At 35.6% G+C, this 10,574-nt stretch overlaps 1 pseudogene; it reads right to left on the reverse strand.

The window, feature by feature from the left end:
- Positions 1 to 6,265: 6,265 nt before the first annotated feature.
- On the reverse strand, positions 6,266 to 6,400 carry LOC111547418 (annotated as a pseudogene).
- Between the last annotated feature and the right edge of the window lie 4,174 nt (positions 6,401 to 10,574).

A 10,574-nucleotide genomic window follows, 5' to 3' on the forward strand; every position in this document is an offset into this window, starting at 1 on the left:
TGAACGAGCAGAAATGCATGGTGTTTGGAGGTCACTATGTATCAACGTGTACCTATGAGATTTAATCTCTAGAGTGATAACACAGAGAGGCTAACGCCAGTGACCAAGAATTTATTACTCAGTACTTATTTCCCAAGAGGGACACTCTACACCACACAGGGCCTCCTGGCGAAGCACCGGGCCCAGTGAGAGGGCAGGAGTGAGGGGACAGCGTGGGCCAGAGCCTGTGTTGTGCTTTCCGTGGGAAGCCAGATCAGGACACAGAAATCCCTTTAAGATAGGGTTGGTCTCTAGTTGTTTGGGACTTGGCTGTGGGTTGATTTAGAAAAGAATAAATATCGGCTTGTTAAATGACAGTCAGATAAAGGAGGTGGTTGAGGGTATGGACTCACATTTATCAAGAACAATAGGTCAGTGGCTGTTCATGTAATTAGCTCCTTGTAGATGGTGACAAGGGTGTTTCCAAGGATTTCATCTACATGTGAGGTTTCTGAGTCATTATTCTTTATATGTATAACGTCATTATTCTTTATATGTATAAATAATGAGTTTTTTATATTTTAATATTATTTTATATTTAGAAATTGTGAGTCATTATTCTTTATATTTATAAAGAACAGTGTATATTCTTTAAGATTCACTCATACCTAACTTTGTAACTTTTTACAATCTGAGGGACAAAAATATTGTTTTAATTTTCTCTATTTAAATTTCTCTATTCTCAGTAATAGAGAGAATGACCATCACTTTAAGAAATTAGTCATTACAGTTTCCCTGAATATGAACAGCCTATTTGTATTCCTTGTTCATTTTTCTACTATTTCCATATTACTTCCAGTTAAAGATGTTTACACTATTTTTAACATATATGCTTTTCTGATATAACTAAACATTTCTGGAAATTTTCTGTCAATTCCTACTTCTTTGTTCCAGAGATAGTTTAAATTTTATGTAGTCAGTGTCTTGCCTTATGAACTGCATGTTGGGATCTCATTTAACATGTTCTACATGAGCAAAATAAAATAAAGATATTCTCTGATTTTTTTTCTACTTTATTTGTATTTTTGCTTTTACATGAGAATAGTAAATTTTATGAGGATATTTAATTTGTGAGGATCTTACTTTTGAATAATATGTAAGGTAGGTAGGTACTCTTACTTGCAACTTAGAGCTTTTATCCCAACATGATTAATGCAGCTTTACAAATTTTAGTTTACATAGATGTATGCATATACATGTATATGTGTACATGTGTGTATGTGTATACATGTATACATGTACATGTGTATATGTACGTGTATACATGTATATGTGTACATGTGTTTATATACATGTAGACACAGGCTCAGTCTTATGCCAAGGTTTGTGCACACATGGATCTCACGTTGCACTGTCTGTTCTACTCCATTTAACCATTTGTCTTTCTTAGGGTCATTACAACAATATTCCTTAGTGCTGCACACTTGTAATGTGGCTTCCTCTGGCAGAACAACTTTATTCTCATCACTCTTGTTTGTCAAAATCGCTATAGCTATTTGTGGACTTTCTTTTTTTTTTTTTTTTTTGAGACGGAGTCTCGCTCTATCGCCCAGGCTGGAGTGCAGTGGCCGGATCTCAGCTCACTGCAAGCTCCGCCTCCCGGGTTTACGCCATTCTCCTGCCTCAGCCTCCGGAGTAGCTGGGACTACAGGCGCCTGCCACCTCGCCCGGCTAGTTTTTTGTATTTTTCAGTAGAGACGGGGTTTCACGGTGTTAGCCAGGATGGTCTTGATCTCCTGACCTTGTGATCCGCCCGTCTCGGCCTCCCAAAGTGCTGGGATTACAGGCTTGAGCCACCGCGCCCGGCCTATTTGTGGACTTTCAACATTTAAAAAAATGATTAAATCTTCAAAAACTCTAGTGGAAATTTTGATCTAAATTACATTGTAATGATAGAGTAGTGTGAAGACGTTTGAAGTAGACATCTTTCTTTTATTAGTTTTCCTATCCATAAAATTTGTACATCTCTCCATTTAAATATTTTCTTTTTCCTTTGATTTAATTTTAATTTTCAATGTAAAAGTCTTATATTTTTCTAGGCCAGTTAGCTTCTAGATACATTATTTATATGTATGAGTAATATTTTGCCTTGCAATATATTTTCTGGTATAAATAACCACTATTAAGTTTTGTAAGTTGATCATATATTCATCAGAATTGCTGAATTTCCTTATTGATTTGCAGAGATTGCTTCTTGATTCGGTTGAATCTTCACTGTAGCTGATCATATCATTTGCAAAACAAATTATTCTTCTTCCTTTCATACCTCTTGTTTTCATTTTATCATATGCCCAGGGCCTTCAATTCTATATTGAAAAGTAACATTGATTGTAAACACACTTCAATTTTGCTTTTAAAAGATATGAGTTATTCTAAACTATTTATGTAAGTTTTAAAAACATTTGTATATACACATCTATCAATTAATCTATATTTTCTGTGCTTTAATAACAAAATATTGAATTTAAACACATGCTTTCACCGTATCAATTGAGATAATCTTGTGATTTATAAATTCATTAGTATTTTGAATTTCATCAACACATTTGCTGATATAATACCATTCTTGCATTTTTAAATATACTTAACTATTTCATCATCCTGGATCAAATAAAAATAGTCCAAATATAATATTAGCTATTTAAAATTTAAAAGTATCGTGGGCCTGTGATTTTCTTCTTATTTTCTTTTAAACATCAATTTGATGCCACCTAAGGTGTTAATAAATAGCATAAACTACACAACAAATTGTTATTTTTTTTGGTAATACAGGGTTGAAATGTTCTTTGTAAATTTGAAAGCAGTAATTCTCAAGAAGACAGTGTATTTGTATAAAATGAAGATTTTTAGCATTTCAATTGCTTTGCATTTTTTCTATTAATATATGTTAAAATACATTGATAGATATTTAGTTTTATTACTTTGGGCATGTCTATTTTCTTTGGCATTCCTAAACTTTTAAAGTTTTATATTTTGTTTTGTATATTCTCTGTTTATTTCTTGAATAGTCTTTTCAGAGTGTTTTTGTCCTATTAATCTACTATTTAAAATCCTTATTTTTAACGTTGTCTATTGTGTTATCACTTTTGTTCATAATTATGTTCTTTATTTCAGTTTTCTTCTTTAATTTTTATTATAACTTTGCTTCATTCTTTCTGTTGATTATATAATTTCTATTCTAGTTTTTATGTTGAATAATTTGTTCATCTTTTATTTTTTCATTTAATTATTCTGACAAATTTATTTCAAGATATAGATTTCCTCTTAAAAGCTGCTTTAGTATCACATTTTTGTGCACTTTTACTGTATTCTAGTTTTAGATATTTTATAATTTTTTAAATATTTTTTCTTGAGTCGTAGGTTTATACAGTAGTATCTAAGTTGGTTTCTAAACTTTATATGACTTTTTAAAAAATCTCCTTTGCTAGTGACATTAAAAGTGAGAGATCATGTTCTATATAATGGTGATTCTTGAGAATTAGAGACATTCTTTGCTGCTCAATGCAGCATTACATTTGTCGCTGTTTCATATACAGTCAAAAATGATAGTATTATCTGTTGGATTTAAAATTATTTGACCAGACACGGTGGCTCACGCCTATAATCCCAACACTTTGGAAGGCTGAGGTGGGCAGATCACCTGAGGTCAGGAGTTCAAGAACAGCCTGACCAACATGGTGAAACCCCATCTCTAGTAAAAATGCAAAAGTTAGCCTGGCATGGTGGTGGGCGACTGTAATCCCAGCTACTCAGGAGGCTGAGGCAGGAAAATTGCTTGAACCTGGGTGAGATTGCACCATTGCACTCCAGTCTGGGCGACACAGTGAGACTCTGTCTCAAAAAAAAAAAATTATTTGCCTGTATAGACCCATATGCATATATGTATATACATGTATATGTATTTACATATCTACATGCATAAATGTCTGCACGCATATCTTATATATGTATAAAATATATAATTTTAATTTCATTGCTAAAATATTTGTAAGCATATATGTGTGTATGTATGTGTGTGTGTATATATATATATATATATTTGGTCAGTTCGATTTGTGAATTTTCTAGATAATATTTTTAAAAACTTTAACTATCATTGCCAATTTATCTATGGTTTCATTTCCTGGGAACCAAGGGACTTTTCTGCTCAGCGCTCTACCCGGCTTTCTGTGTTAGTCCTATGGAGTTAGTCGTCACCCTTATACTCAGCTCCGTGGCTGCCGCCAGGACTAAGAGAGCTGGCCGGGCGTGGTGGCTCAAGCCTGTAATCCCAGCACTTTGGGAGGCCGAGACAGGCGGATCACGAGGTCAGGAGATCGAGACCTTCCTGGCTAACACGGTGAAACCCCGTTTCTACTAAAAAAAATACAAAAATCTAGCCGGGCGAGGTGGCGGGCGGCTGTAGTCCCAGCTACTCAGGAGGCTGAGGCAGGAGAATGGCGGGAACCCGGGAGGCGGAGCTTGCAGTGAGCTGAGATCCGGCCACTGCACTCCAGCTTGGGTGATAGAGCGAGACTCCGTCTCAACAAAAAAAAGAGAGAGCCAGTCAGCTCCCCATGCTAAATGATCAACTACTGGGAAACAAACGCCCTTGTATATTAAGCCTTGGAAGAACATTTTCAAAAATCTTTCTAACTTCTTATGCTTTCCTGATTTCAATATTACTGCCAATCATTTCATAAAGAACTTTAACATTGTGATCTTTTATTTTTATTTTAAGGAAATGAAATATCTCTTCAAGCACTATTTTTACATGAAAAACATGAGTATGTTTTCTGAGTACTTGCTTAACTAACAATATATTTACATTGCCTTAAAGCAGGAACAACTCTTAAACACACGCACACAGATTATTAGAAACTATTCTAGTTTTTCTTCCATTATATCTAAGAAATTCTGCAGGAACTATTGTTTGAATTTATTATTTATACTGATTACTAGAGAGGATGCTGAATCCGTCTGATTTTGTGTCACTTTTATAGCGTTCTGGCTTTTGATTTCATGTTTTAGAGTTATCACTACTTTGTTTTAAATTCTACATTATTCTGTTGTCTGATTTATTCACTTATTTATCCCTCCCCCCATCCAACGTTTATTATTTCTTTAATGATTTCCAGGACTGATATTTTCTTCACAGTCACAAGGTAACAGTTTGTTCTGGTTTCAGTGACAGTCCATGCTAAGGTTTAAGATTCCTCAGATCTACAAGCTGTGGGTGACTTGCCGTGCTTCCATCCAAGGACGAGTCTCTTCTCCCAGCAGGGGTGAAAACATTGCCTGCAGGAGGCTTTGCCAGTTTGCCATGAGAATTTCTGCTTTTGTACAGTCCTTTCTCTTGCCTTCCTCATCTGCGGTTGTATTTTGAGACTTCCACCACTGCAGTGCATTTACACGTATGGGAGAAACAGCTACAGGAAACAGCTACGCACGGTTCAAACACTAGCACACGTGCAAAGGAGGGATATTCAATGAGCCTTCTGTCCAGCCAGAGAACCTGCATCTCTGTAGGATGAGCATGTGCCGTGGAAGTGGGGAGATGGATGGATTTTATATTGTGTGTGCCGAGCATGGTTTGTCTTCCATGAGTTGAAGCCACTGATTTACTTATTTCTGTTTAGTTTCTGTAAATTTAGGAGACGATATTCCTTGCAGTCTTGCAGTAGCTTGTCAATATTTGTGCTCAACCCATGTCAACCCTAATAAGAATTACACATGCATTTTACTGGATGGTGAGAGACACTGGCATGTTTAACTCTTGGATATGAAAATATCAATTTAAATCATTTATCTTTCATTTTATGTACCATTTTATATGCCATTTGCAGAAAGAAAAAAAATCCCCAACTATACATCTCTCTTGAAAACTTTTTTTTTTTTTTTTTTTTTTTTTGGTAAATTTACACAGAGTGGTGCTTTCTCAAGTCACTGAATCCTTTGGATAGTGGCCACAAATCTGAATCTTTGTTTTAATGGTCAACCATTGTCAGAGCCAAAGCAAATCAGGGAGCAACCTTAATACTAGAAGAGCGGGTGAGGCACAAGAAATAAAATATGCCTGCTCCAAATGAGGAATCAATAGATCTTATGGAGGCAATCCTCTTAAGATGTCTTGTCAATAATTAATGGCAAAGTACTAGTTTTCCTGGCCTTCTCGACTTCTCTTCAAAGAAGAGAAGACGCAACTGGCATACTTTGAAATTTCATCCCATTCACCTATCTCTGCTGGATTGGCTGTCTGGTCCTCAGTTTTCTGCCCCCAAAACAATGTCACGCTTTGCAGTATATGCTGATGAAATCCTTAAAGATAAACTGATAAGAACAGATACTACACTTGATCTTAGCCAAAAGGCCGAGAAGCGATATTTAATGTTTTGAATCACTGTGTTTTTAATTTATGTACTTTTACCTGTGTATAACTCTATTATAATGTGTGATCTTAGGAGAAGAATAGACTCCGTCTCAAAAAAAAAAAAAAAAAAAAGAAAGAAAGAAATTAATCTTAATTTCATGATTAAAATTACATTTTAATCTCAAGATTTGAAATATAAAACTCAATGTGGCCATTCCCCTGCTTCCAATGAAGACTGCTATAAAATCAGAACAATGATTATCAAATGATGCCATGAATGTTAACATTATTATTTTTAACTATTTCTTCAATAAAATGGATAATTTCAAAAAAAAAAAAAAGAAATCCTTAAAGATAAGAGATTAGAAGATTCAACCTGAGATAAGTAAATGCAAGAAATCTTAGTGGAAGGGTCAGTTTTCCTTTGCATAAAATAGCAGTTCTGATCTATTTGTCACATTCTATTACACTTTTATGTTTTAACCAGAAGGAAGAGAATGCTACATTTTAACTAAATTGTTGCCCATTGTTCCCTCTTGGCAGATATTTTAAAATTTTATTTTAATTTCAATTTTTATAGATTTAGTGGGTACAAGTGCAGTTTCGCTACATGGACATATTGTGCAGTGGTGAAATCTGGGGTTTTAGTTTGACCATCACTGACATGGTGTACATTGTACCCAATAGTTAATACCTCATTCCTCACCTCCTCCCACCCTCCCACCTTTCCAAGTCTCCAATGTCCATTTTTCCACTGTGTGTACATGTGGACACATGATTTAGCTTCCACGTATTAGTGAGAACATACAGTATTTGAATTTCTGTTTCTGAGTTATTTCACTGAAGTTAATGGCCTCCAGTCACATCCCGGTTGCAGCAAGGGACGTGATTTTATTTTTTACGGCTGGGTTGTATTCCATGGTATATCTATACCCCGTTTTGTTTAGCTAATTATTTCCAGATACTCTAACTCCATGAATACCCAGGTGACGACTGAATGTCGTAATATCATGCACTTCACAGGAGGAGGCAACACTCATTTATTTCAGTGCTCCAGGAGGGATGGCAAAACCCCAGCAGGAGGAATGCATTCGATTTCAGAGTGAATTTTAACAAATGCTTTAAAATCTCAGTCTCAAACCACTAGAACCAACTGGAATGTCATCAGGGAAACATCAGAAACACCTCTGGGGCTGAATTTCTGCCATTCAAAGAGTCACTGTGACTTATTCAAAACATTTTGGAAAAAAATTTGAGAAGATAGTGACGAAGAGCACAGAGTGGTGTTTGGAATTCTACCATCTGGAAAAACACATGCCTTTGCCTTTAGTGAATCTTTAAATAGGAATGAATTTAGAATCTCCTTTTTTTATTTTTAACTAGACTTCATAAAAGCTTTATTTAAAATCCAAATCTCAGCAGAGATTGCGTTGACAGATGTATAACTTTCTAAAACAAGGATTCCCAATCGTTTCCTGTTGTAGCTCCAATGCACTGGTGACTGGTTATTCTGAATAAAAATGCACTAATAATAACGAATGAATATTACTGTGGATTCTTAGTGATACTACACTGTGCAGCAGAAAAAGAATGAAGAGAGATAGGACTTTTCTTCCTTTTATTTATTTTTATGTCAAATGTTGGGAGAAAAATCTTAATATTATTTTATTGTTTAGGGCTATTTTAAAAATGGCATTTGCAAGACTGTAATTGGACTGAAAACATGATATATAGTTCATGGCTATGAGGATTTGGGATTCCTTTATGAGTATGTGCATTTAAACATTTTGTCTTTCTTGCAGTTCCGCAGGGAATTTAGAGTATCTTTTAACCAGTGTAGTATTGCCACTCCCTTTGTTGTGTTCGTTTGTCCTCAGCAATTTTTTGTCCCCACCCATCTTTTTTGGTTTCTACTCTAAGATCTGTAAGAAATCACATTATCCTTATTTTGTAAACAAGGCTACTGAGGTAAAGGCGAAGGTTGAGCTGGTGATCTGTAGTGTTTTCTAATTTTACTATTCTATGAGTCTAGGATGTCATATTTCTCAATTTTAAAAGAAAACATGTAGTGTTGGTACATGTGCATTTCACATACAGAATTATTAAAAATTGGCATACAACCACATTTTGAGGTAATATATTTCATGCTTATAAAATATAAATAAAATCACAAATGCATTAAAGAGAGCTACTATTGTGTTTCTATGAAAGGCCCTGATAATACATTGTGTACAGTAACGTTTAGCAATCTTTTGAATGACTGAGCTCGAGTTCCTAACAAATGCCTTCCACAGGTAAAAACGGGAAGTGGAAGGGATGGCAGAAGGGCCACCGAGGAGTCATGGAGGAGCTGCGTTCTTCGGAAGTCTCTTAAAGAGCTCTATGAGGTTATCATTCTGGGACTCGATTATTCCCCCGCAAAAAAAAAAAAAAAAAAAAAAAAAGGAGTTGAATTAAATGGTTTCTGAGGATGCTTCTCACTCTAGATTTCTGAGCTTCTATTTAATATTCACTGATTCCAAAGTTCCTCAGGTACAGAGAATGAGTAGCTACATAGCAATGTCTTCAAGGTGCTATTTGTAGAACCAAGTGTAATCAAAATTTAATTTTTATATACGCAAGGGAAAGCAAATGAAGTGAAATACATTGGCCTACTACCAAGGTTAGATTAAAATGAAGCATAAACCTACATTTTACTCTATAAGATACATTCGCTTGACTATCTTTGTTTCTTACACTTGTAGTAACGCTATTTGATGTTAATAATAAAAAGAGAAAACAGGTATTAGTTCAGCTAAGTGTCATAGTTTTGTTACACTGAGCACTAAAGAATTCAGACAGAAAAATGAATGAAGAGAGCAATGGCTATTATTTCTAGAAAGAAGAGCTATATACCCAACGTATGTGTTTATTTAAGTAGAGTATAACTCTAAGAGCATGAAAGCATAACTACCACCCTAATACTTATCATACTACAGTCAAAAGGACAAAGTCTAGCAAAGCATACAATAAATTCAAGACTGTTCATTTCACTAAGAAGTCTTGCAAACCAAGACCGATGGTACTGACTCCAGCTAGGAGATTATCACAACAATCCCCAATAGTGATAAGTGATTAGATGGTGAACTGAGATTCTGACAATAAAGACACAAGAGTACTGAGTGTTTATGTGCTAGATACCTTTCTATGTACTATGCACATACTAGTTAACCTAAGTCTCACAAAACTACAATTAATTCTCTCTAAACTCAGCTGCAAAATAAAGATATTGTGTCTAGCTCATTCATCATTATTGTATTCTGCTTTTATTTTTCTTTTTTTTTAAATTTTTTCTGACACAGAGTCTCACTCTGTCACTCAGGCTACAGTGCAGTGGTGCAATCTCAGCTCACTGCAACCTCTGCCACCCAAATTCAAGCAATTCTCCTGCCTCAGCCTCCTAAGTAGCTAGGATTACAGGCACCTGCCAACACGCCTAGCTAATTTCTTTGTATTTTTAGTAGGGACAGGGATTCACCATGTTGGCCAGGCTGATCTCAAATTCCTGACCTCATGATCTGCCCACCTCAGCCTCCTAAAATGCTGGGATTACAGGCATGAGCCACTGCGCCCAGTCATATTCTGTCTTTTCAAGAGGGGTCAAGAGGGGACACAGCTGATAAATGATTAGGAGCTGGAAACAGGAAACAGGGAGGTTTGGTAGTCCATATCCATCATCACATTTGGTGGTCTGTAGGGCCACAGTGAGCAAAGTATGAAACCTCTCTTTCATACACACACACACACACACACACACGAACACAAACACCTCTGCATTAGACTTTATTCATGTCAAGGTGATTTTATAAGCACCTCACTACTACATCAGCAACTCTTATAAAGTGTTTATTAATCCTGTTTTTTTTTTTAGAAATTGAGTGTCTGAGGTCTAAGGTTAATCTTCTGAAGTCAAACAGATTTAAACCTATTTTCCAGTCCCAAATCCACATTTTTCCCAAGACATTAAAGACAAACAAGAATTCAGAAAGAAGAGGAATGAATTCGCACCTGGCATAATGCACCGGAGAGATTTTCCTGATTCTTTTTAGTAAGTTCATAGCTCCCACCCATGTACATGCTGGTCTCGTGTAGGTTTTGATACTAATGATTCCACCGATATTCCTCAACCTTAATTTTTATTAGCTAA

The sequence above is a fragment of the Piliocolobus tephrosceles genome, chromosome 7 (assembly GCF_002776525.5).
Source record: "Piliocolobus tephrosceles isolate RC106 chromosome 7, ASM277652v3, whole genome shotgun sequence".
Taxonomy (NCBI): domain Eukaryota; kingdom Metazoa; phylum Chordata; class Mammalia; order Primates; family Cercopithecidae; genus Piliocolobus; species Piliocolobus tephrosceles.